At 45.0% G+C, this 27,757-nt stretch overlaps 1 protein-coding gene across 1 annotated transcript in view; it reads left to right on the top strand.

Moving 5' to 3' along the window:
- LOC123744734 (protein TANC2) overlaps positions 1-27,757 on the top strand; it is a 222,151-nt gene that overhangs the window by 39,351 nt on the left and 155,043 nt on the right. Inside the window, exon 2 of the mRNA XM_045724545.2 lies at positions 6,009-6,042. The gene's annotated coding sequence lies outside the window, so the exon portion shown is untranslated. The remainder of the gene's footprint in view (positions 1-6,008; positions 6,043-27,757) is intronic.

Raw genomic sequence — 27,757 nt, 5'->3', positions numbered from 1 at the left:
AGGTAGACATGTACATGCACAACTGAATAATGTCCTTCATCAGACTTTGCAAAGCAATGTCAGAGTCCAGTAGTACCGTGAAGAGTGCTAAGAGAGTAGTGCAACAAGGTCCCTGAGAGGCAGTACTAAGCGGTGGACGGGTGGATATGGCTAGTGCCGTGTCACAGAGTTCAGCAGGGTTACAGTAGCTGGAAGGAAACTGTTATTGAGCCTGCTAGTGCGGGAACGTAGAGACCTGTACCGCCTGCCTGATGGTAGGAGGACAAACAGTGTGTGGCATGGATGTGAAGGGTCCCTGATGATGCCACGTGCCCTACGCAGACACTGCTTGTGCTGGAGGTCTACGATGGCAGGGAGCTCGGCACAAGTGATGTGCTGGACGGTTTTCACCACCCGTTGCAGGGCCTTCCGGTCAGCCATGGAGCATCGACACTGTCGCGCTGTTAGTCAGAATACTCTCGACCGTGCAGCGGTAATAATTCACCAGGATCTTGGGAGACAGGCGGGCCTTCTTCAGCCTCCTCAAAAAGTACAAGCTCTGCTGCGCCTTTTTGACCAGGGTTGAGGTGTTGAGGGTCCAGGAGATGTCATTGGAGATGTAGACACCCAGGAATTTGAAGCTGGGCACACACTCCACCTCAGTGCAATCAATGAGAACTGGGGTGTGGCTGCAGCTTTTAGACTTCCTGTAATCTACAATGAGCTCGTTGTTTTTTTTGCATTGAGGGCCAGGTTTTTGTCAGCGCACCATGCAACCAGGTGCTTGACCTCCTCTTTAGGCTGACTCGTCATTGTCACTGATCAGGCCTACCACCATGGTGTCGTCTGCGAACTTGACAATGGTGTTGGAACCGTGTAAAGAAACGCAGTCGAAGGTGAAGATGGACTACAGGAGGGGGCTCAGCACGCAGCCCTGTGGCACATCGGTGTTCAGGTTCAGGGTTGAGGAGGTGAAGTTGTCTAACCTGACAGTTACAGAGAGAGGGGCTGATTCCTAGGTCATAGAGTTTGGTGACCAGCCTAGAGGGAATGACCGTATTGAATGCTGAGCTAAAGTCTATGAACAGCATTCTCACATAGGTGTTGGTTTTGTCCAGGTGGGTCAGGGCAGATTGTAAAGCTGTGGAGATGGCGTCCTCTGTAGACCTGTTTGGTCGGTAGGCAAACTGGTAGGGATCCAGTGTTGGAGGGAGACAGGACTTAAGGTAGGCCAAAACCAGTTTTTCAAAGCACTTAATGATCGTGGGGGTGAGTGCAACAGGTCGGAAGTCATTCAGGCTTGATGCGGTCGACTGCTTTGGCACTGGCACAATGGTTGCGGTCTTGAAGCACGTGGGGACAACCGCCTGGGCCAGTGACAGGTTGAAAATGTCAGTGAAAACCTCGGCCAGCTGCCCAGTACATGCTCTGAGCACATGACTCGGGGACGCCATCAGGACCAGCAGCCTTGCATGCATCCACCCTGCTCAGTGACGACAACACATCTGCGATGGATAGTCTGAGGGGCAGGTCGTCTGGGGTGAGCTCAGCTTTGATGGCTGGATCTTTGTTGTCCCTGTCGAAGCGAGCATAGAACTTGTTTAACTCGTCGGCGATGGAGATGTCACTGGCTGTGGGGGTAGGGTTTTTTGGCCGGTAGTCTGTGATGGCTTGGATGCCCTGCCACATGCGTTGAGGGTCGGAGTTATTGTTGAAGTGCTCCTCAATCTGCAGTTTGTGGTCATGTTTAGCCATCTTGATGCCCTTTTTCAGGATGGCCCTGGATGAGCTGTAGGTTTCCGCATCGCCGGATCTAAAAGCAGCGTTGCGTGCCTTTAGCAGTAGTCGGACCTCTCTGTTCATCCAAGGCTTCTGGTTGGGGGAAGGTCTTTATTAGTTTATGGGTGGTGACATTGTTGATGCGGATGGTGACGTAATCCAGAACGGAAGAAGCATATGTTTCAATGTCCGTAGGAGAGTCAAGGGTGGCCTGAGTGGCAAACAATCTCCAGTTTGTGTGTTGAAACTGATGCTGTAGTAATGAGTCTGACCCCTCTGGCCACACTTTGACTGTCCTCACTGATGGTTTCACACATTTAATGAGGGGTAAATACTTGAAGTGGGAACAGACTTGGAGTAGGAACAGTGAAAGGTGATCAGACTGTCCAATGTGGGGGAGGGGAATGGCTTTGTAAGCCTCCGGAATGTTTGTATACACGTGGTCTAGTGTATTGTCTCATCTAGTGGGGCAGGAGACATTTTGGTGGAATTTGCGAAAAACAGTTTTGAGATTTGTGTGGTTAAAATCCCCTGCAACAATAAAAGCATGTGTGTCCGAGCTGTGCGCCAGTAGTTCAAACAGATAGCTCGGTGCACACCACATGTCAATACCTCTCACAAATACAAGTAGTGATGAAGTCAATCTTTCCTTCACTTTGAGCCAGGAGAGATTGACATGCATATTATTCATGTTAGCTCTCTGTGTACATCCAAGGGCCAGCCGCGCTGCCCTGTTCTGAGCCGATTGCAAGTCTCTTTTTGTGGCACCTGACCACAGGACTGAACAGTAGTCCAGGTGCGACTAAACTAGGGTCGGTAGGACCTGCCTTGTTGATAGTACTGTTAAGAAGGTAGAGCCGAGCTTCATTATGGACAGACTTCTCCCCATCTTAGCTACTGTTGTATCAATATGTTTTGACCATGACAGTTTACAATCCAGGGTTACTCCAAGCAGTTTAGTCACCTCAACTTGCTCAATTTCCACATTATTTATTGCAAGATTTAGTTTAGGTTTAGTGAATGATTTCTCCCAAATACAATGCCTTTAGTTTTCTTTCAATATTTAGGACAAACTTATTCCTTGCCACCCACTCTGAAACGAACTGCAGCCCTTTGTTAAGTGTTGCAGTCATTTCAGTCGCTGTAGTAGCTGACATGTATAGTGTTGAGTCATCCGCATACATAGACACACTGGCCTTACTCAAAGTGGCATGTCATTAGTAAAGATTGAAAAAAGTAAAGCGACAGCTGCCCTGTGGAATTCCTGATTCTACCTGGATTATGTTCTAGAGGCTTCCATTTAAGAACACCCTCTGTGTTCTGTTAGACAGGTAACTCTTTATCCACAATATAGCAGGGGGTGTAAAGCCATAAGACATATGTTTTTCCAGCAGCAGACTATGATCGATATGTAAAAAGACGCACTGAAGTCTAACAAAACAGCCCCCACAATCTTTTTATCATCAATTTCTCTCAGCCAATCATCAGTCATTTGTGTAAGTGCTTGCTTAAAGTCCTTCCCTATAAGCGTGCTGAAAGTCTGTTGTCAATTTGTTTACTGTAAAATTGCATTGTGTCTGGTCAAACACAATTGGTCGGCTAGTTGAGCCAGTAAAGGGGGCTTTACTATTCTTAGGTAGCGGAATGACTTTTGCTACCCTCCAGGCCTGAGGGCACACACTTTCTAGTAGGCTTAAATTGAAGATATGGCAAATAGAAGTGGCAATATCGTCCGCTATTATCCTCAGTAATTTTCCATCCAAGTTGCCAGACCCCGGTGGCTTGTCAGTGTTGATAGACAACAAAAACATTTTCACCTATTCCACACTCACTTTACGGAATTCTAAATTACAATGCTTGTCCTTCATAATTTGGTCAGATATACTTGGATGTGTAGTGCCAGCATTTGTTGCTGGCATGTCATGCCTACGTTTGCTAATCTTGCAATATCAGTTTGCAATATCAGTTGGTTTTGTGATGAATGAGCCATCTGATACAATTAATGATGGAGCTTAGACTTTTTTCCCAAGATTTCATTTAAGGTCCTCCAAGCTTTTTATCATTCTTTGTTATTTATCTTTGTTTCTTGGTGTAGTTTCTTCTTTTTATTCATCCCTCTCAAGCATAACATTTTTTCAATTCCTTGTCAATCCACTGGGATTTAACTGTTTTTAGTCATTTTCTTGATGGGTGCATGCTTATTAGTAACTGGAATAAGTTATTTTGTTAATGTGTCAAGTGCAATGTGTGTTTGCTCCTCATTACACACCATGTCCCAACACATTTTCTTCTTTACATCAACAACATAAGAATCACTGCAAAACTTATTGTATGACCTCTTATGCACTACATTAGGCCCAGCCTTTGGAACTTTGGTTTTCCTAGATATGGCTATTATATTGTGATCACCACATCAGATGGATCAGGATACTGCTTTCAAGCTAATTTCTGCAGCATTAGTAAAAATGTGATCAATACATGTTTATGATTTCATTCCTGTGCTGTTTGTAAATACCCTGGTAGGTTGACTGATAACCTGAACCAGGTTGCAGGCACTGGTTACAGTTTGAAGCTGTTAAGAGTCAGTGGGTACAGCAATGGTTTCTTCAAGTTGAGGAGCATTTTATTGTAGCGGCAGGTAGCCTAGCGGTTAGAGAGGTGAGCCAGCAACTGCTTGACTGAGGGACCTTACCAATAATTGTATTTGTGGGGTACAGAGATGAGGTTGTCATTCAAAGATGAACGGAGCAAAGTACAGGAAGTTCCTTGATGAAAACCTACTCCAGAGCGCTCAGGACCACAGACTGGGGCGAAGGTTCACCTTCCAACAGGACAACGACCCTAAGCATAAGCACACAGCCAAGACAATGCAGGAGTTTCTTCGGGACAAGTCTCTGAATGTCCTTAAGTGGCCCAGCCAGAGGCTGGACTTGACCCCGATTGAACATCTCTGAAGGGACTGAAAAAAGCTGAGCAGCAACGCTCCCCATTCAACCTGACAGAGCTTGAGAGGATCTGCAGAGAAGAATGGGAGAAACTCCCCAAATACAGGTGTATCAAGCTTGTATAGTCATACCCAAGAAGACTCGAGGCTGTAATCGCTGCCAAAGGTGCTTCAACAAAGTACTGAGTAAAGGGTCTGAATACTTATGTAAATGTGATATTTAAGTTTTTTTAAAGTTTTTTTAATTAAAAAATCCAGTCACTATGGGGTATTGTGTATAGATTGATGAGGAAAAAAATGATTGAATACATCTGTAATCTACCAAAATGTGGAAGAAGTTAAGCTGTCTGAATACTTTCCGAAGGCACTGTTTGTATATACAGCCTTCAATGTTAGAACAGTAAACATAGAAATAGTGCACATAGAACAGCTATACCACTTCTTAGACTTGATTTCAATGAGAATGACAGATCTATAACGAACAGCATTTCTATGTGAATTTGTCCAGGTCGCCCAAAAAGTTACATATTGCAGTTTTAAGTCAGTTTTGATGAATTCTTGGCTACTGACTGATCTCTCGGTAAGAAAATACCTCAATCAGTTCCCTAACTTCTGAAACCCCCCTCCCTCAGTGCTCCTAAATTATTTCTAAATAAATAACTTATATTGGTTCATGTTGTGCTTTTCTTGTGTTCTTCTAATGCCTGTTCATTAATGATTGAGGCTTGTACCTTTTCAGGTGGTTATGTTTAGGCCTTCCTGTGCTCTTACAGAAACAAAACAATGACAGTGCAACATGACAAGCAGAATGTCATCGAACAGTCTGTCTGTCTGTCTGTCTGTCTGTCTGTCTGTCTGTCTGTCTGTCTGTCTGTCTGTCTGTCTGTCTGTCTGTCTGTCTGTCTGTCTGTCTGTCTGTCTGTCTGTCTGTCTGTCTGTCTGTCTGTCTGTCTGTCTGTCTGTCTGTCTGTCTGTCTGTTGTAATGTCATTATGACATGTTCAGTTAGTAGAATGCTGAGTGACTCCATTGATTTAGATCAGAGTTCTTCTGGGTGCAACAGTATCTATGTGTCTCAAATGACACCCTATTTCCCCCATAGGGCTCTGGTCAAAATATAGTGAAGACGATGCCGTTTGTGATACACCCTGTGTCAGTCCACCCACAGTTTTAGCAAGATTTCAGATCAACAATTGGGATCTTGCCTGTGAACAATTTAACAGCAAACTCTTTCAGAGAGACATCCCACACCACAATGCAGACTTACTCTCTCTCTTTCTCTCTCTCTCGCTCTCTCTCTGTTTCAGGTTATACACCTGCGTAGCCTGCTGTCTACTCATGGTGAGTCATCATCTCTTTCAAGTTTTGCACAAGTAAGACTACACCTGTCTGGCTGGCTCTACAGTAATTTAGGTCTAAACCAATTTCACTCACGCTCCGCAGTTCTCTTCAGAATCAGGTTGTTATTGTAAAATAAAATGTGTTCTCATTCTCAATGACGTACCTGGTTAGATAAACACACACACAAAGTATTCAGAGGTGTTTCTATTTTATGACATTTTATTTAACCTTTATTTAACTGGGGAAGTCAGTTAAGAACATATTCTTATTTACAATAAGAATATAACCAAAAGGCAAAAGACCTCCTGCGGGGACGGGGGTTGGGGGGCAAAAAAATAAATTTAAAAAATAAATAATAAAATACATATATATATATATATATATATATATATATATATATATATATATATATATATATATATATATATATATATATATATATATATATATATATATATATGACAAAACACACATCACGACAAGATAGACAACACAACACTACATAAAGAGAGACCTAAGACAACAACATAGCAAGGCAGCAACACATGACAACACAGCATGGTAGCAGCACAAAACATGGTACAAACATTATTGGGCATGTATGGACTTTCTTTTTACCAAATGGGCTATCTAATGTATACCAACCATACCTTGTCACAACACAAATAATTGGCTCAAACGCATTAAGAAGGAAAGAGGGCACCACCTAAGCCCCTTTTTTATTTAGAAAAAAACCTAGAGAGGCTGTTAGCTGTCCCCTCTGAGGAGAGCTGCGGTTTAATGTGCCTATGCTTCCACTCCATATACTGCTCTGCTGCAGTAGATGTTAGGGACCACACCGCATAGTAGTGGACCATGCTCCTGTCACTACAGATACTGCTCTGCAGGGGCACCACGACAACAGCTCAACACCCCTTAAACAGCTGACAGAAGCAGATAGAGGCACACACACTGTTCAAAACAACACACACAGCCCAGTCATGACGCATCAGAGCAGATACTGTACAGGCTACTTAAAGTCTGGTAACGTTGCAGCTAAATTGTGGCCACCAGATATTTCTTTATTTATTATTATATCTATTGTTATCATGTAGATGTTTAGATGTATGCCCCAGGAAGACCACATCCACTGTCATGGATGACCCCACCCACCCACACAGGAAGACCTCTCTCTCTCTCTCTCTCTCTCTCTCTCTGTCTCTCTCTCTGTCTCTCTCTCTCTGTCTTTCTGTCTCTGTGTCTCTGTGTGTGTGTGAAGGCCTTGCCCAGTGAAACTTGTTCTCACAAAATGACTTTGTGTCCAAACAACAATTTCATGGCTGGGCAGTCGCAGAATAATTACGAGGCCCCCAAGCAGACACATCGATCAGCACTCAGTACCTCTCTCCAAAATAAGAGCTCATTTTTGATAGGTAGCTTCTCACCAAATAAATGAATTGCACTATCTGCCACTGCTAGTCTTAAGACAAGTCTTTGAAAAAGGATTATAGAATAATACATTATTATTCTTTGCTGATGGGCTCTCTATTTCTGCCTTGGTAAGCAACATAAAAACTATTCTGAGGCAGTGGCACCCAACGTCCTCTCACTACCCGAAAAAAACAGGTAGACATTACTACAAGGGCTGTGTCTTTACTGGTATACTACTAAAATAAAAAATTTGCAAACATCACTGCTAAACAAAATCAAAGTTTGGAATATAATTTAATTTAGCAGAATAGCTTTAAAAACATATTCCACCCTGATTACAAGAGCCCAGTATTAAATACGTCGTCCACCCTGATTAGAAAAGCACAGTATTCAATTGGAGCTAGCTACAGAATGCCCTGACTGACAGAACCACAATTCATTCAGTATGCCACTGAAACACATTCCCTGACTGACAGAACCACTATTCATTCAGTATGCCACTGAAACACATTCCCTGACTGACAGAACAACTACTCATTCAGGACACCATCCAACCTGGAACTGAGTGAATAGTGTTTGATCTGATACTATTTTGAATGCCAAGAAAAAAAATACAAATGAAAACAATAAAAGAAAGTACATTACAATGACATATTTTACTTTATGGGGACTGAATGCTGAGTTAAGGCTGCCAGGCTTGCTAGGATAGACCAGATACAATTTCAATTAGCACTGAGGTGTGAAGTGAGAGGTGTCGAGGCCTTTGGGCCCAACAAGTGGCAGGAGTCTTTGAAGCCGTCTTTGAAGCCCCCCTCCCGCTGTTCAAAGACCATCCACTGGCATTTTCTACAAGAAATCTGTCTCCAGAAATAAAAGCTTCTCCCAAGTGGGTGTGACACTAGCCCCAAGTTGATATATATTTTATTTTTTGCTATTTGCTTCATGACTCCTGCTTGCTTTGTTGGCTATGAACTTTCTTGTTTACCCAGCCGTGAGACAGACTATGTTTGTTCACACACTCTGGACTCTGACTCTCTATTGGTTACACAGACTTTTGGCATGCCATCCTATTCTAACCACTTCTCGCCGGCTTTGTATTCATGCTACCTGATGAAATTGCTGTACAATATGATCTTGTTCCCATGTAATGCCCATTCAGATGTCATAAATCAGCACTGCTGAGCTCTCCCTGTCCTCTGCGTGCCTAGGCATCTCCCTGTGGCTCAGTTGGTAGAGCATGGTGTTTGCAACGCCAGCATGGTGTGTGCAACGCCAGGGTTGTGGGTTCGATTCCCACGGGGGGTTGTACAAAAAAATAAATAAAGAAAATGCATGAAATGAAATGTATGCATTCACTACTGTAAGTCGCTCTGGATAAGAGCGTCTGCTAAATGACAAAAATGTAAAATGTTGATTGTATTACTGCTGATGATATCTGGAAGTGTGCATGTACACCCTGGCCCATCTACTGTTACTAGCCCAAATTCTGACTTGTGTTCTGATATCTGCTTCACTGATTTCTGCTCTCGTAAAAGCTTGGGTTTTCTGCACGCTAACACTAGAAGCTTTTTACCTAAAATGGAACAATTGAAAGTGTGGGTTCACAGCTCCAGTCCAGATGTGTTGGTTATTACTGAGACATGGTTAAGGAAGAGTGTTTTGAAACTGATGGTAACCTTTCTGCTTATAACCTTTTTTTGGCAAGACAGATATTCCAAAGGTGGGGGACTGGCAATCTTTACCAAGGATCACCTTCAGTGCTTGGTTGTCTTCATCTAGTCTGTCCGCAAACAATTTGATTTGCTGATTCTAAGCATTCAACTTTCAAATAGCTCTTTGTTGACTGTTGCTGGGTGCTATCGTCCTCCATCAGCACCGGCCTGCACCCTACCTGCCCGAAGTGCTCTCCTGGCCCCTTACACTAAGTCTGAATTTTTCCTGATAGGTGACCTAAACTGGGACAGGCTTAAACCACCTGAACAAGTCCTAAAGCAATGGGACTCATTACATCTTTCTCAGATTATTACCAATCCCACAAGATATGACTCCAAAAACCCAGAAAAGGCTACTCTCCTTGATGTTATCCTCACAAATAATCCTGAGACGTATCAGTCTGGTGTTTTCTGTAATGACCTTAGTGATCACTGTTTTACAGCCTATGTTCGTAATGGTTGCTCAGTGAAACGACCTGTCCTGACTTGCTAAAAAACATTAATGAGCAAGCCTTCCTTCATGAACTGGCCTCTGTAAAATGGTATAGAATCAAATCAAATCAAATTACATTTATTTATATAGCCCTTCTTACATCAGCTGATATCTCAAAGTGCTGTACAGAAACCCAGCCTAAAACCCCAAACAGCAAGTAATGCAGTTGTAGAAGCACAGTGGCTAGGAAAAACTCCCTAGAAAGGCCAAAACCTAGGAAGAAACCTAGAGAAGAACCAGGCTATGAGGGGTGGCCAGTCCTCTTCTTGCTGTGTCGGATGGAGATTATAACAGAACATGGCCAAAATGTTCAAATGTTCATAAATGACCAGCATGGTCAAATAATAATAATCACAGTAGTTGTCGAGGGTGCAACAAGTCAGCACCTCAAGAGTAAATGTCAGTTGGCTTTTCATAGCCGATCATTGAGAGTATCTCTACCGCTCCTGCTGTCTCTAGAGAGTTGAAAAAAGCAGGTCTGGGACAGGTAGCACGTCCGGTGAACAGGTCAGGGTTCCATAACCGCAGGCAGAACAGTTGAAACTGGAGCAGCAGCACGGCCAGGTGGACTGGGGACAGCAAGGAGTCATCATGCCAGGTAGTCCTGAGGCATGGTCCTAGGGCTCAGGTCCTCCGAGAGAGAGAAAGAAAGAAAGAGAGAATTAGAGAGAGCATACTTAAATTCACACAGGACACCGGATAAGACAGGAGAAATACTCCAGATATAACAGACTGACCCTAGCCCCCCGACACATAAACTATTGCAGCATAAATACTGGAGGCTGAGACAGGAGGGGTCGGGAGACACTGTGGCCCCATCCGATGATACCCCCGGACAGGGCCACAGGCAGGATATAACCCCACCCACTTTACCAAAGCACAGCCCCTACTCCACTAGAGGGATATCTTCAACCACCAACTTACCATCCTGAGACAAGGCCGAGTATAGCCCACAAAGATCTCCGCCATGGCACAACCCAAGGGGGGCACCAACCCAGACAGGAAGACCACGTCAGTGACTTAACCCACTCAAGTGACGCACCCTTCCTAGGGACGGCATGGAAGAACACCAAGTAAGCCAGCGACTCAGCCCCTGTAATAGGGTTAGAGGCAGAGAAACCCAGTGGAGAGAGGGGAACCTGCCAGGCAGAGACAGCAAGGGCGGTTCGTTGCTCCAGAGCCTTTCCGTTTACCTTCACACTCCTGGGCCAGACTACACTCAATCATAGGACCCACTGAAGAGATGAGTGTTCAGTAAAGACTTAAAGGTTGAGACCGAGTCTGCGTCTCTCACATGGGTAGGCAGACCATTCCATAAAAATGGAGCTCTATAGGAGAAAGCCCTGCCTCCAGCTGTTTGCTTAGAAATTCTAGGGACCATTAGGAGTCCTGTGTCTTGTGACCGTAGCGTACGTGTAGGTATGTACGGCAGGACCAAATTGGAAAGATAGGTAGAAGCAAGCCCATGTAATGCTTTGTAGGTTAGTAGTAAAACCTTGAAATCAGCCCTTGCCTTAACAGGAAGCCAGTGTAGGGAGGCTAGCACTGGAGTAATATGATCAAATGTTTTGGTTCTAGTCAGGATTCTAGCAGCCGTATTTAGCACTAACTGAAGTTTATTTCGTGCTTTATCCAGGTAGCCGGAAAGTAGAGCATTGCAGTAGTCCAACCTAGAACTAACAAAAGCATGGATTAATTTTTCTGCATCATTTTTGAACGGAAAGTTTCTGATTTTTGCAATGTTACGTAGATGGAAAAAAGCTGTCCTTGAAACAGTCCTGATATGTTCTTCAAAAGAGAGATCAGGGTCCAGAGTAACGCCGAGGTCCTTCACAGTTTTATTTGAGACGACTGTACAACCATCAAGATTAATTGTCAGATTCAACAGAAGATCTCTTTGTTTCTTGGGACCTAGAACAAGCGTCTCTGTTTTGTCTGAGTTTAAAAGTAGAACGTTTGCAGCCATCCACTTCCTTATGTCTGAAACACAGGCTTCAAGCGATGGCAATTTTGGGGCTTCACCATGTTTAATTGAAATGTACAGCTGTGTGTCGTCCGCATAGCAGTGAAATTTAACATTGTTTTCGAATGACATCCCCAAGAGGTAAAATATATAGTGAAAACAATAGTGGTCCTAAAACGGAACCTTGAGGAACACCGAAAGTTACAGTTGATTTGTCAGAGGACAAACCATTCACAGAGACAAACTGATATCTTTCCGACAGATAAGATCTAAACCAGGCCAGAACTTGTCCGTGTAGACCAATTTGGGTTTCCAATCTCTCCAAATGAATGTGGTGATCTATGGTATCAAAAGCAGCACTAAGATCTAGGAGCACGAGGACAGATGCAGAGCCTCGGTCTGACGCCATTAAAAGGTCATTTACCACCTTCACATGTGCAGTCTCAGTGCTATGATGGGGTCTAACACCAGACTGAAGCGTTTCATATACATTGTTTGTCTTTAGGAAGGCAGTGAGTTGCTGCGCAACAGCTTTTTAATTTTTTTTGAGAGGAATGGAAGATTCGATACAGGCCGATAGTTTTTTATATTTTCTGCGTCAAGATTTGGCTTTTTCAAGAGAGGCTTTATTACTGCCACTTTTAGTGAGTTTGGTACACATCCGGTGGATAGAGAGCCATTTATTATGTTCAACATAGGAGGGCCAAGCACAGGAAGCAGCTCTTTCAGTAGTTTAGTTGGAATAGGGTCCAGTATGCAGCTTGAAGGTTTAGAGGCCATGATTATTTTCATCAATGTGTCAAGAGATATAGTACTAAAACACTTTAGTGTCTCCCTTTATCCTAGGTCCTGGCAGAGTTGTGCAGACTCAGGACAACAGAGCTTTGGAGGAATACGCAGATTTAAAGAGGAGTCAGTAATTTGCTTTCTAATGATCATGATCTTTTCCTCAAAGAAGTTCATGAATTTATTACTGCTGAAGTGAAAGCCATCCTCTCTTGGGGAATGCTGCTTTTTAGTTAGCTTTGCGACAGTATCAAAAAGAAAGAATCAGCTTGATCCCCTCTGTCAAAGATGCTTTGACCTTCTTTTTTGATATTTTCAGTGGTATTGTTAACAAACACGCTCCCATAAAGAAAATGAGAATTAAAAACAGGTTCAGCCCCTGGTTCGACCGTGATCTTGCAGAATTACTCCACCTCAAGAATTGCATTTGGCGAAAGGCTCGGCACACACGTACTCAGGCTGACTGACTATCGTTCAGGCAAATGAGAGATAAGTGCACTCAGGCTATCCAGAAGGCCAAAGTTAGTTACTTAAGGAGCAGTTCTCTCTCTGTGGGTCTAACCCAAAGAAGTTCTGGAAAACGGTTAATGACCTGGAGAATAAACCCTCCTCCTCACAGCTGCCCATGTCCCTTACAAGCACTGACTGGCTTTTCTTGATGTCTATAGTATTCTCTCTGGTATGCAATCTGGTTTCCACTCAGGTTATGGCTGTGTCACTGCAACCTTAAAGGTCCTCAATGATGTCACCATTGCCCTTGATTCTAAGCAATGTTGTGCTACTATTTTTATTGACTCGGCCAAAGCTTTTGATACGGTAGACCATTCCATTCTGGTCTCTGAGGGGTCTTTGGCCTGGTTTGCTAACTACCTCTCAACAACATAGCTCAGGCAGTAGGATGCTCTCTCATCCATTTATATGCAGATGATACAGTCTTATACTCAGCTGGCCCCTCCCCAGATTTTGTGTTAAATGCTCTACAACAAAGCTTTCTTAGTGTCCAACAAGCTTTCTCTACCCTTAACCTTGTTCTGAACACCTCCAAAACAAAGGTCATGTGGTTTGGTAAGAAGAATGCCCCTCTTCCCACAGGTGTTATTACTACCTCTGAGGGTTTAGAGCCTGAGGTAGTCACCTCATACAAGTACTTGGGAGTATGGCTAAACGGTGCACTGTCCTTCTCTCAGCACATATCAACACTGCAGGCTAAAGTTAAATCTAGACTTGGTTTCCTCTATCGTAATTGCTCCTCTTTCACCCCAGCTGCCAAACTAACCCTGATTCAGATGACCATCCTACCCACGCTAGATTACAGAGACAACACACACTGTATATAGATTTTTCTATTGTGTTTTTGACTGTACATCACTGCACTCTATACTCCTCTGTAAACTAGTCATCTCTGTATACCCATCGCAAGACCAACTGGTTGATGCTTATTTATAAAACCCTCTAAGGCCTCACTCCCACCTGAAATATCTACTGCAGCCCTAATCCTCCACATACAACACCCGTTCTACCAGTCACATTCTGTTAAAGGTCCCCAAAGCACACACATCCCTGGGTCGTTCCTCTTTTCACTTCGCTGCAGCTAGCGACTGGAACGAGCTGCAACAAACTCTCAAACTTGACAGTTGTATCTCAATATATTCATTCAAAGACTCAATTATGGACACTCTTAATGACAGTTGTGGCTGCTTCATGTGATGTATTGTTGTCTCTACCTTCTTGCCCTTTGTGCTGTTGTCTGTGCACAATAATGTTTGTACCATGTTTTGTGCTGCTACCATGTTGTTGCTACCATGCTGAGTTGTCGTGTGTTTCTGCCTTGCTATGTTGTTGTCTTAGGTCTCTTATGTAGTGTTGTTGTCTCTCTTGTTGTGATGTGTGTTTTGTCCTATATTTATATTGTATTTGTCAGTGTGCACTAGAAAACAGGAGGGTCGAAATCAGGCGCAGGAGACACAAGTCCGTGTACACACGTAATTTTGATAATATCCACACATAGCCCAGAAAATGGGTAAGGCAGGGCAAGGCAAAACAAATGCCCAAAACAAACAGCCCGCACGCAGCTTAGGGACGCAGCCCAAAACACGGTGCACCAAAACCCACAGGCAGAGGGAAAAACACCTGTACCTCTGAACAAACACCTGACAACAAATAATCACGCACACAGCACAACCTACACAGAACGACTAAATACCCTCCCCCACTAATGAACCGATACTAAACAGGTGCCAACTAAACTAGACCTAACCAACAGAAAATAAAAGAGGATCGGTGGCAGCTAATAGGCCGGCGACGATGACAGCCGAGCGCCGCCCGGGCGAGGAGGGGAGCCAGCTTCTGTCGATGTTGTGACAGTATTCATTTTTTTTTTTTTTTATCCCATGCCCCAGTACTCATTGGAGGCCTTTTTCCCTTTGGTAGGCTGTCATTGTAAATAAGAATTTGTTCTTAACTGACTTGCCTAGTTAAATAAAGGTTAAATAAAATAAAAAATATTAAAAAAAATATACTGCTCAAAAAAATAAAGGGAACACTAAAATAACACATCCTAGATCTGAATGAATGAAATAATCTTATTAAATACTCTTTTCTTTACATAGTTGAATGTGCTGACAACAAAATCACACAAAAATAATCAATGGAAATCCAATTTATCAACCCATGGCGGTCTGGATTTGGAGTCACACTCAAAATTAAAGTGGAAAACCATACTACAGGCTGATCCAACTTTGATGTAATGTCCTTAAAACAAGTCAAAATGAGGCTCAGTAGTGTGTGTGGCCTCCACGTGCCTGTATGACCTCCCTACAATGCCTGGGCATGCTCCTAATGAGGTGGCGGATGGTCTCCTGAGGGATCTCCTCCCAGACCTGGACTAAAGCATCCGCCAACTCCTGGACAGTCTGTGGTGCAACATGGCATTGGTGGATGGAGCGAGACATGATGTCCCAGATGTGCTCAATTGGATTCAGGTCTGGGGAACGGGCGGGCCAGTCCATAGCATCAATGCCTTCCTCTTGCAGGAACTGCTGACACACTCCAGCCACATGAGGTCTAGCATTGTCTTGCATTAGGAGGAACCCAGGGCCAACCGCACCAGCATATGGTCTCACAAGGGGTCTGAGGATCTCATCTCGGTACCTAATGGCAGTCAGGCTACCTCTGGCGAGCACATGGAGGGCTGTGCGGCCCCCCAAAGAAATGCCACCCCACACCATGACTGACCCACCGCCAAACCGGTCATGCTGGAGGATGTTGCAGGCAGCAGAACGTTCTCCACGGCGTCTCCAGACTCTGTCACGTCTGTCACATGCTCAGTGTGAACCTGCTTTTATCTGTGAAGAGCACTGGGCGCCAGTGGCGAATTTGCCAATCTTGGTGTTCTCTGGCAAATGCCAAATTTCCTGCATGGTGTTGAGCTGTAAGCACAACTCCCACCTGTGGATGTCCTAATGGAGTCTGTTTCTGACCGTTTGAGCAGACACATGCACATTTGTGGCCTGCTGGAAGTCATTTTGCAGGGCTCTGGCAGTGCTCCTCCTGCTCCTCCTTGCACAAAGGCGGAGGTAGCGGTCCTGCTGCTGGGTTGTTGCCCTCGTACGACCTCCTCCACATCTCCTGATGTACTGGCCTGTCTCCTGGTAGCACCTCCATGCTCTGGACACTACGCTGACAGACACAGCAAACCTTCTTGCCACAGCTCGCATTGATGAGCCATCCTGGATGAGCTGCACTACCTGAGCCACTTGTGTGGGTTGTAGACTCCGTCTCATGCTACCACTAGAGTGAAAGCACCGCCAGCATTCAAAAGTGACCAAAACATCAGCCAGGAAGCATAGGAACTGAGAAGTGGTCTGTGGTCCCCACCTGCAGAACCACTCCTTTATTGGGGGTGTCTTGCTAATTGCCTATAATTTCCACCTGTTGCCTATTCCATTTGCACAACAGCATGTGAAATTTATTGTCAATCAGTGTTGCTTCCTAAGTGGACAGTTTGATTTCACAGAAGTGTGATTGACTTGGAGTTACATTGTGTTGTTTAAGTGTTCCCTTTATTTTTTGGGCAGTGTATATGGACTGTAACAGTGGAGATGGACACAGTCAAACAGTGTTCAGAATGTGCTCTGTGTGTCACAAATAATGTTGTTGTGTTGAAGGGAGGACCAATACGCAGCGGGAATGTGGATACTCATCTTTTTAATAAAACACGAGCAAAGCATCCACAGGAAGAAAACAATAAACAATACTCACGACAAGAACAGTGTGGCAGGCTAAACAAAAGCAGTGCTCACAAACAACTACCCACAACCACAAAGAAAAACACACCTGTTTATTGGACTCCCAATCAGAGGTAACTAGAAACACCTGCCTCCAGTTGAGAGTCCAGCACCCAACCTACACATAGAAAACCTACCTAGAACCTACACACAACACAAACACTCTGCCACGTCCTGACCAAAACTAATACAATTACTCCCTCTGCTGGTCAGGACGTGACAGTACCCCCCCCCTAAAGGTGCAGACCCCGACTGCACCTAAAAGAATAGACAAAAACCCCCAAACAACAAAAAAAATCCACCTAAACTAAAGGGAGGGAAGGGAGGGTGGCTGCCGTCAACGACTGCACTGTGCTACACCCCCCCTCCCCAACCCACCTATAGAGGAGGCAGCTCAGGTGCGGGTCGTGGACCTCGCTCCACCTTCGGCGTCGCCCACTTAGGTGGCGCCCCTGGCTGCGCCCGGCTGGCGGGCGGCAATGACTGCGCCGGGCAGACGGGCCACTCTGGCTAACCCGGGCAGACGGACCACTCTGGCTGGGCCGGAGGACAGGCGGGCCACTCGGGCTGGGCCGGAGGACAGGCGGGCCACTCGGGCTGGGCCGGAGGACAGGCGGGCCACTCGGGCTGGGCCGGGGGACAGGCGGGCCACTCGTGCTGGGCCGGGGGACAGGCGGGCCACTCGGGCTGGGCCGGGGGCCAGGCGGGCCACTCGGGCTGGGCCGGGGGACAGGCGGGCCACTCGGGCTGGGCCGGGGGCCAGGCGGGCCACTCGGGCTGGGCCGGGGGACAGGCGGGCCACTCTGGCTGGGCCGGGGGACAGGCGGGCCACTCGGGCTGGGCCGGGGGACAGGCGGGCCACTCGGGCTGATCCGGGCAGACGGGCCGCTCTGGCTGATCCGGGCAGACGGGCCGCTCTGGCTGATCCGGGCAGACAGGCCACTCTGGCTGATCCGGCCCGGCTCTGGCTGATCCGGGCAGACGGGCCGCTCTGGCTGATCTGGGCAGACGGGCCGCTCTGGCTGATCCGGGCAGACGGGCCGCTCTGGCGGCTCCTGACTGGCGGGCCGCTCTGGCGGCTCCTGACTGGCGTGCAGCTCTGGCGACTCCTGACTGGCGGGCAGCTCTGGCGACTCCTGACTGGCGGGCAGCTCTGGCGACTCCTGACTGGCGGGCAGCTCTGGCGACTCCTGACTGGCGGGCAGCTCCGGCGGCCCCAGACTGGCGAGGCTGGGCTGACGCACTAGATGCCTGATGCGTGGGGCTGGTACAGGACGTGCCAGCCTGGAGACACGCACCTCAAGGCTAGGGCGTGTAGCGGGAAACACTGGACCGTAGAGGCGCACTGGCGGTCTCGAGCGCAGGGTTGGCATCACCCCTTCAGGCTCAATGCCCACTCTCCCCTGGCACATGCGGGGCGCTGGTACTGCACGTACCGGCCTGAAAATACCAGGCCTCACCACAGCACCTACCCCAAAGCACGGGACCTGTCCAGTCTGTTTCTGTCCAAAAAAGGTACGGGGAGCTGGCCTGGGTCTCCAATCTCGCCCCGCCAAACAGCCCTTGTGCCCCCCCCCCCCAAAAAATGATTGGGGCTGCCTCTCGGGCTCCCTTACCCGCCGTGTTCCCCAGTCCTCGCCAGAATTCCTCTGCTGCTTGGTCCTGCTATGGTGGGTAGTTCTGTCACAAATAATGTCGTTGTGTTGAAGGGAGGACCAATATGCAGCGGGAATGTGGATACTCATCTTTTTAATAAAACACGAGCAAAGCATCCACAGGAAAAAAACAATAAACAATACTCACGACAAGAACAGTGTGGCAGGCTAAACAAAAGCAGTGCTCACAAACAACTACCCACAACCACAAAGAAAAACACACACCTGTTTATAGGACTCCCAATCAGAGGCAACTAGAAACACCTGCCTCCAATTGACAGTCCAGCACCCAACCTACACAAAGAAAACCTACCTAGAACCTACACACAACACAAACCCTCTGCCACGTCCTGACCAAAACTAATACAATTACTCGCTCTGCTGGTCAGGACATGACACTGTGATGTACATTTTGACATTCAAGGTCATGTCAAAATAAATTGTGGTCTTGGTGAATGACTTAATTTCCCTCGCCATTAGCTAGGTTTCCATCCAATTGGCAACAGATTTTTATACAAATATTCTAAAATGTTAAACTTATTCCATCTGCCTATAAAATGCTTTTCCTCATTGTGGTGGTAGTACAACAGTAATACAACAAAACATATCTTTCTACTATATGATGGTTTTTATATCAATATTAGCGCTTAAAATCATTTCCACCGCAGTTGTCGCATAATCTATTTCACCGACAAAAAAAGATCCCAACTTGTCTTCAGAACAGCACGTCAGAACAGCACTTCAGAACAGAACTCAAATGTGCCATTCTTTCTGGGTGCTCAGCTCAGCTGTCCAATACCAGATTGTGGTGTGTTGAAGCATGAGACATGTGAGTCCTCCTGTCTGTCTTGTGTAGTCTGGTGTAAGACAGCTTTTGAGCTGTGGAGTCTCTCGCTTGCTCTCTCCCTCTCCCTTTTCCCCTCTCTCTCTCTTGCCCTCTCTCTTTGCCTCTCTCTCCATCTCCCTTCTCCTCTCTCTCTCCCTCTCCATCTCCCTCTTTCTCTCTCTCCATTCTCTCGCTCTCCATTCTCTCCTCTCTCTCTCCTTCCCCTCTCTTCTGTCTCTTCTTCTCTCTCCTTCCCCCTCTCTCTCTCTTCCTCTCCTCTCTCTCTACTTCCCTTCTCTCCTGTCTCTCTCTCCTCTCTCTCTCCTTCCCCTCTCTCCTGTCTCTCTCTCTCATTCTCCTCTCTCCTGTCTCTCTCCTCTCTCTCCCTCTCTCACTCTTTACCGATTGGTCACTGGCCTGCATGCTGAAGCTAAGATCATCTAACTGTCATGCAGCAGCTCATTAAAAAGAGACTGGTGGCTTTGAATTCGATGGACCTTGTTGGGGCAGCTTGACGTTTATTGTCATGAGTCTTGTCCTGGCCAGCTGCAATGTTAAAATGGGCTATATTGTAAATATTTATGAAAACAAAATTTGGTTTTTGGTCTAAATTTAAGCATTAGGATTAGCAGTGTGGTTAAGGTTAGGTTTAAAATCATATTTTATGACTTTGTGGCTGTGCCAGCAAGTGACCACTAGAGCTGCCTCCAAAACAACGTTCATGACAAAAAACGCTTACCTGCCTTGTTGAGTTGGGTAGCCCTTAGTAGTAGGGGAGGGAAGTGGAGGGAATACAGCTAGGCTACATATCTATTTGGGTTTATTGGTTAGGTTATAAGATATGTTACCAAAATTTGGGCTTGGAGATGGGGATTGGGACCGGTTCAGGGAACAGAACCGAAAACTTGAATATAACAATATTTTCTGAGGAACGGAAACAGAAACGGGAACACTATTGTTCCGGAACAAAACCATTATTTTCAAATGTTGAGAACCGGTTGTGAGTGAGACTCAAATGGCACTCTATTCCCTATATTGTGCATTACTTTTGAAATTGAGTGCCATTTAAGATATACCCATGTCACAGCTGCAAACTACAAATCTGAAAGACTGTAAGTGGCCATTTGGAGGTAAGCCATCTCAATCAATCAATCAATCAATCAATCACTCAATCAATCAATCAATCAATCAATCAATCAATCAATCAAATGTATTTATAAAGCCCTTCTTACATCAGCTGATGTCACAAAGTGCTGTACAGAAACCCAGCCTAAAACCCCAAACAGCAAGCAATGCAGGTGTAGAAGCACGGTGGCTAGGAAAAACTCCCTAGAAAGGCCAGAACCTAGGAAGAAACCTAGAGAGGAACCAGGCTATGAGGGGTGGCCCTCTTCTGGCTGTGCCAGGTGGAGATTGTAACAGAACATGGCCAAGATGTTCAAATGTTCATAGATGACCAGCAGGGTCAAATAATCACAGTGGTTGTAGAAGGTGCAACAGGTCAGCACCTCATTAGTGAATGTCAGTTGGCTTTTCATAGCCGATCAACTCCTGCTGTCTCTAGAGAGTTGAAAACAGTAGGTCTGGGACAGTTAGCACGTCCGGTGAACAGGTCAGGGTTCCATAGCCGCAGGCAGAACAGTTGAAACAGGAGCAGCAGCATGACCAGGAGGACTGGGGACAGCAAGGAGTCATCAGGCCAGGTAGTCCTGATGCATGGTCCTAGGGCTCAGGTCCTGAGAGAGAGACAGAGAGAGAGAGAGAGAGAGAGAGAGAGAGAACTTAAATTCACACTGGATAAGACAGGAGAAATACTCCAGATATAACAGACTGACCCTAGCCCCCCGACACATAAACTATTGCAGCATAAATACAGGAGGGGTCGGGAGACACTGTGTCCCCGTCCGACGATACCCCCGGTCAGGGCCAAACAGGCAGGATATAACACCACCCACTTTGCCAAAGCACAGCCCCTACACCACTAGAGGGATGTCTCCAACCACCAACTTACCATCCTAAGACAAGGCAGAGTATAGCCCACAAAGATCTCCCCCACGGCACAATCCAAGGGGGGGGGTGGGGCGCCAACTTGGACAGGAATATCACGTCAGTGACTCAACCCACTCAAGTGACACACCCCTCCTAGGGATGGCATGGAAAAGCACCAGTAAGCCAGTGACTCAGCCCCTGTAATAGGGTTTGAGGCGGAGAATCCCAGTGGAGAGAGGGGAACCTGCCAGGCAGAGACAGCAAGGGCGGTTCGTTGCTCCAGTGCCTGTCCGTTCACTTTCACACTCCTGGGCCAGACTACACTCAATCATAGAACCTACTGAAGAGATGAGTCTTCAATAAAGACTTAAAGGTTGAGACCGAGTCTGCGTCTCTCACATGGACAGGCAGACCATTCCATAAAAATGGAGCTCTGCCTCCAGCTGTTTGCTTATAAATTCTAGGAACAATAAGGAGGCCTGCGTCTTGTGACTGTAGCATACGTGTAGGTGTGTACAGCAGTACCAAATCAGAAAGATAGGTAGGAGAAAGCCCATGTAATGCTTTATAGGTTAGCAGTAAAACCTTGAAATCAGCCCTTGCCTTAACAGGAAACCGGTGTAGAGACGCTAGCACTGGAGTAATATGATGACATTTTTTGGTTCTAGTCAAGATTCTAGCAGACGTGTTTAGCACTAACTGAGGAATATTTATTGCCTTTTCTGGGTAGCCGGAAAGTAGAGCATTGCAGTAGTCTAACCTAGAAGTGACAAAAGCATGGATACATTTTTCTGCATCATATTTGGACAGAAAGTTTCTGATTTTTGCAAGGAAAAAAGTTAACACATGAAAGTAAACATTTCGTTTCCGAATGACATCACCAAGATGTAAAATTTATAGTGAAAACAATAGTGGTCCTAAAACGGAGCCTTGAGGAACAGCGACATTTACAATTGATTTGTCAGAGGACAAACCATGCACAGAGAGAAACTGATATATTTCCGACAGATAAGATCTAAACCAGGCCAGAACCTGTCCATGTAGACCAATTTGGGTTTCCAATCTCTCCAAAAGAATGTGGTGATCTATGGTATCAAAAGCAGCACTAAGGTCTAGGAGCACGAGGACACCTTCACAAGTGCAGTCCCAGTGCTATGATGGGGTCTAAAACCAGACTGAAGCGTTTTGAATACATTGTTTGTCTTCAGGAAGGCAATTCGTTTTTCTAAAATATTTGAGAGGAATGGGAGATTCGATATAGGCCGATTTAGTTTTTTATATTTTTGGGGTCAAGGTTTGGCTTTTTCAAGATAGGCTTTATTACTGCCACTTTTAGTGAGTTTGGTACACATCCGGTGGATAGAGAGCTGTTTATTTTGTTCAACATAGGAGGGCCAAGCACAGGAAGCAGCTCTTTCAAAAGTTTAGTTGGAATAGGGTCCAGTATGCAGCTTGGAGGTTTAGAAGACATTATTATTTTCATCAATGTGTCAAGAGATATAGTACTAAAAAACTTTAGTGTCTCCCTTGATCCTAGGTCCTGGCAGAGTTGTGCAGACTCAGGACAACGGAGCTTTGGAGGAATATGCAGATTTAAAGAGGAGTCCGTAATTTGCTTTCTAATGATCATGATCTTTTCCTCAAAGAAGTTCATGAATTTATTACTGCTGAAGTGAAAGCCATCCTCTCTTGGGGAATGCTGCTTTTTAGTTAGCTTTGCGACAGTATCAAAAAGAAAGAATCAGCTTGATCCCCTCTGTCGAAGACGCTTTGACCTTCTTTTTTGATATTTTCAGTGTTATTGTTAACAAACACGCTCCCATAAAGGGAATGCTGCTTTTTAGTTAGCTTTGCGACAGTATCAAAAATACATTTTGGATTGTTCTTATTTTCCTCAATTAAGTTGGAAAAATAGGATGATCGAGCAGCAGTGAGGGCTCCATCATATGATGACTACTGAAGTGAACTGTAGTTGTCACTAAAGGCTTAAGTAAAGTGTAGTCATCACTAAAGGCTGAAGTAAAGTGTAGTTGTCACTAATGGCTGAAGTAAAGTGTAGTTGTCACTAATGGCTGAAGTAAAGTGTAGTTGTCACTAAAGGCTGAAGTGAAGTGTTGTCGTCACTAAAGGCTTGGTGCCTTATGCCAAGCAGTAGGTAGATAGAGAGGACACCTGTCACGTTGTATGCGTCCCAAATGGCACCCTATTCCTTTTGTTGTGCACTACTTTTGACCAGGGACCATAGGGCTTTAGTGACGACAACACTTCACATCCATTGGCTTAGTATTTTCGATTGGAGTGGTTTTTGTGAGTGCCAGGCTAAATGGAGGTACTTACTTTGAAGCTCTCCCAGGGCCGTACTTCAAAAGGCCTTCATTAAAAACCTAATAATAAAATATCTCCTCTTACATGAGTTATAGCAGAAGGATCATTGTACCTTTTAAATTAATGTTGCTCTCGTTAACCTTTTGGAATGAATACATTTATATTCATCAGACATTATTGGATGAGACAATGTATTATCATGAGATTGAGCCAGTACAGTGTCAAACACCAAGACAGTCTTAGTCTGTCATTGTGTAAAATAGTGTGATTATGAACTGGTTAAGTCAAACTGCAGAAATCAAGAGCACATCATTGAGACCTGTCTCTCTCTGCCAACCTTTGAGAAATAGCTGCCTGGGCATGTGAAGCATTGAATGTGTCCCAAATGGCAGTTTATTTCCTTTGTAGTGCACTACTTTTGACCAGGGCCCATAGGGCTCGCGTCAAATATAGTCCACTTTATAATGAATAGGGTGCCATTTGGGACACAGTAAATGGACATGCGAAGCATTGAGCCTAGTTCATCTCTTCTACACTAGACTGAGTGCTTTTCTCTATTCCGCTACATTTTTCATTTTCTGTGAGTCTCAGACACTGCACATAATTGTCTACAGGGGTGTGAGATATGGGCTGGTGAGAGATTGTTTCAATTCATTTTTCTCTCTTGTTGGGAGAGCTGTTACATCCTTCTGTCTCCCTAAATCTTATCAGATAAATGTTAGGGTTCTGCCAGCTTTTATGCCACAATGTCCCATGCAATGGGTCAATCACACAGGCTGTAATAGGAAAGGGTCCTGTTTCCATCGTGTAGCAGGGTAATGTATTCTCAATACTAAGGTGTGTATTGCGTATACTGAAAGCAAATGCTGGAGTTGTGCATTAAAGTAGTTGAAGTTGGCCAAAGGTGAGCATGCCAGGCATGTGTGATTTATTTTGGAGTGCAGTGTTTTGAATTATAATGACCCAACCGAAGCTGGGTGGGCGGGTTGTCCACTTTGACGCCTCGCTCAATTACAACGGTTCTCTATTTTTGCTTTGTATTACTAGCGCTGTTGTGACAAAAAACAATATAAAGGTTGTAATTATTCACTTTTTTTCGAGCTAATTTGAATTGGTTTAGGTAGCTAAGGCTTGAGGCTTTACCATGCATGCTAAATTAGACCAAGTCGTCCCATTATTGCAAACACAGCATTGCTGTCAGCAAAGATAATTGGCGATATGGACTATCCTGCTAGCATACAGTCACTGCTCTGCCTGTCCCGTTTTTCCCACCCGCCTCGCTCTGCTTGCTCTGCCTACCCACTTCTGGTGAGTTTTCTGCTTACTGGACAGTATGGGAGTGTTATCACACATTTCCAGAATTTTCTCTGGGTCTGGAGAGCTACTATCATGGACATCATCATCTATTCTGTAAGGGTTTGTTGATTAGTTTGCATGAATGCTATGTTGCAAGTTTGGACTAGCATAGAAACCTTTGCTTGGTTTGGTAGGACACTTCCAGGTTCCAACAGAAGGCTCATCATAGTACCTTCTGTTCAGCTGAAGACATCACAGACAGGCTTTCATCTTCATCTTCACATCGCGCAACAATGAGCATCAGTAATGACTGTATGGATGGTGATGGAAAGCTAAACACAGACATCAGATTGTACACCGGGGCTTTTGAGGGATTTCCTCAAGTAGGGAACCAGAATGGATGCACAGGTTTGTTCAAATCCTCTCCTCCTCCCCTTCCTACCCCCTTTCCTCTCCTGTTCCTGTGCCAGCCGTCATTGCCAGCTGTGCCCTGTCAGCATCTGCCTCCCCCTTTTACTTTCCTCAGATTCAAATAAATGGATTTAAAACAGACAGAGACATTGCTTGTGATCATAAGCTTGCTCCCTCCCTCAGTTGTTCAAGCACACTTTGTAATGATAACGAGTGGTGGCCCCTTGATTATTGTCTTGTGGACACCCACGACCATCAGAGGGGCAGTGGGAGGAATCTTTCTTTCTTTTTTCTTTCTGTCACACGTGCTCCCGCTCCCCCTCTTTGGCGCTCGAGGTTGCCAGGATGCTCATCATTACGCACACCTGTCACCATCGTTACGTGCGCCAGCACTTCATCGAACTCACCTGGACTCATCACGTCATTGATTGCCTCCCCTTTATCTGTCACTTCTTCCATTTCATTCCTGTGTCTGCATTGATGTTACTTTGTTTCTCTTGTCCCGATGTTGTTCTTGTTTAGTTTCATGTCTGTTTATTATTATATCTTCACCCTGTACTTGCTTCCCGTCTCCCAGCATCTGTAATTAACGGAATCGTTTCTTTCTTTCTTTCTTTCTTTCTTTCTTTCTTTCTTTCTTTCTTTCTTTCTTTCTTTCTTTCTTTCTTTCTTTCTTGTCTGTGCTAATATAGCCACAAATTTGCTAGCAAGCTAACCAACAACTGTAACGATGTATTTGAGAGACGACAATTGCTTATTTTGCAACTTTATTTATGTTTTCAATCCCACTTTACATGACGTTCAGCTTATAAAGCCTTCATAATACCTTCATAAGCACTACATAAATGTGTTACAAAACATCATGCAAGTATGTCATGCTTTATAAAGGGTTCATATAAATGTACATAACTGTGCGACATGATCACCAATGTCAAATGTGACATAACCCACTGTTGAATATGATATAAACATGTGCATTATAAAGGGTGACATGTTGTGCTGAAGGATGGCTCTAGCTCTAGTCACACTACACTTAATCTCGTTCCCAGACACTTCTGCCCAAATGCGCCAAACGTCTGGTGGACCAACACATCAAACTTGGCCTTCATTAGTTAGGGTTAGTGTTCAAATGACATTTTTAGAAGATACATTGTGGAAATGGGCAGGGTTTAGCAATAATTATGACTTTTTTGCAAACACCATGCTCTACCAACTGAGCCACATGGGACCACGTTCCTCAGTACACAAAAAAACGAGCCATACCGCACGATGCTGGACCCATTCAGATCTTTGACACATTCACCCACTCCCCCGCTGAAAGATCAGCCACAAAATGTTGGCACCATTGTAACAGGTTGTAATCAAGGCCTGGTCTCCTGCATGGGAACAGAAGAGAAATACCTGGTGCGGTAGTCTCAGGTTGGACTACTCCAAATCATCTTGGTTCTGACACACACACACACACACACACACACACACACACACACACACACACACACACACACACACACACACACACACACACACACACACACACACACACACACAAATGCAAGCTTTGCAGGTCCATCAACCAATTTCACTACCTCTCACACCCTACAGTAATCTGTGGATCATGAGAGAACCCTCATAAATCAGCAGAACGTTACTAACCTATTTATTGAAACTTAATGTAATGTCCTGTAATACTTAGTTTGAAGTGAGACCCCTTCGGTCCTTCATAACACATCTATAAATGCCTTGTATCATATCCAGTGCTTCATTTGAACTGGACCCAGCCGGAACAGGATCCAGCACCTCTCCATTTTGGACTGTTTTGTTCCGGAACTTATTTGGCCAGATCCGGTAACTCTCATGGCATAACTTGTTTTCCTCCACTTTTTGCAATGTATAAATTCTAATGAAAGCGATCAAAGTTAATTCGATATGCCTCTTCATTAATTTTCATGCCCCCACAAAAAAACTTTATGTGAAAAAGTAGATTTTCAGCCGGGCCTAATATTTTAAAAGTTGATTTGGGTTGAGCCGGCCCGGGCTTATGATTTGCTCAACATTGTAACCTATGTTTGAGACCAATGCGTGGCCTTGACTGTATGAGAAGCACGCCAGTATCTCTCACATAACTTGAATGAGATTCACTATCTATGATCTCTCTCCCTCTGCTCTGATAGACATGAGCCTGGAACTCTCATTTCTCCATTGCACTTCATCATTTATTTCCTTATAGAATCATAACCATGCAAAGGGTTCTGAAGGAACTGCAGCACCCCTGATAAATGTAAAAGAATTTGCTAAAGTTATAGAATTAATTATGTCTGTTCAGAAATAAATTACATAATTTAGAATAGCCTACTACACCATGAGAAGGCCTATAATTTAGCCACAGAAGATCAATAGCTTCTTTTTAAAAATAGCCTAGCTGTGGATTGTAGCCCAATAACAAGAAATAGCCTGCAGTCGGGAATGCACAGCAAATCTGTCAGTGAACAAACAGCACGCAGACAAAACAGGCCTTATGCAATATTTCAGATACAATCTAGGGAAAACAGGTTGGAGAGCAAAT

The sequence above is a fragment of the Salmo salar genome, chromosome 01 (assembly GCF_965601325.2).
Source record: "Salmo salar chromosome 01, fSalSal1, whole genome shotgun sequence".
NCBI classification, from domain to species: Eukaryota; Metazoa; Chordata; class Actinopteri; order Salmoniformes; family Salmonidae; genus Salmo; species Salmo salar.
This window is presented reverse-complemented; position numbering and strand designations above follow the sequence as displayed.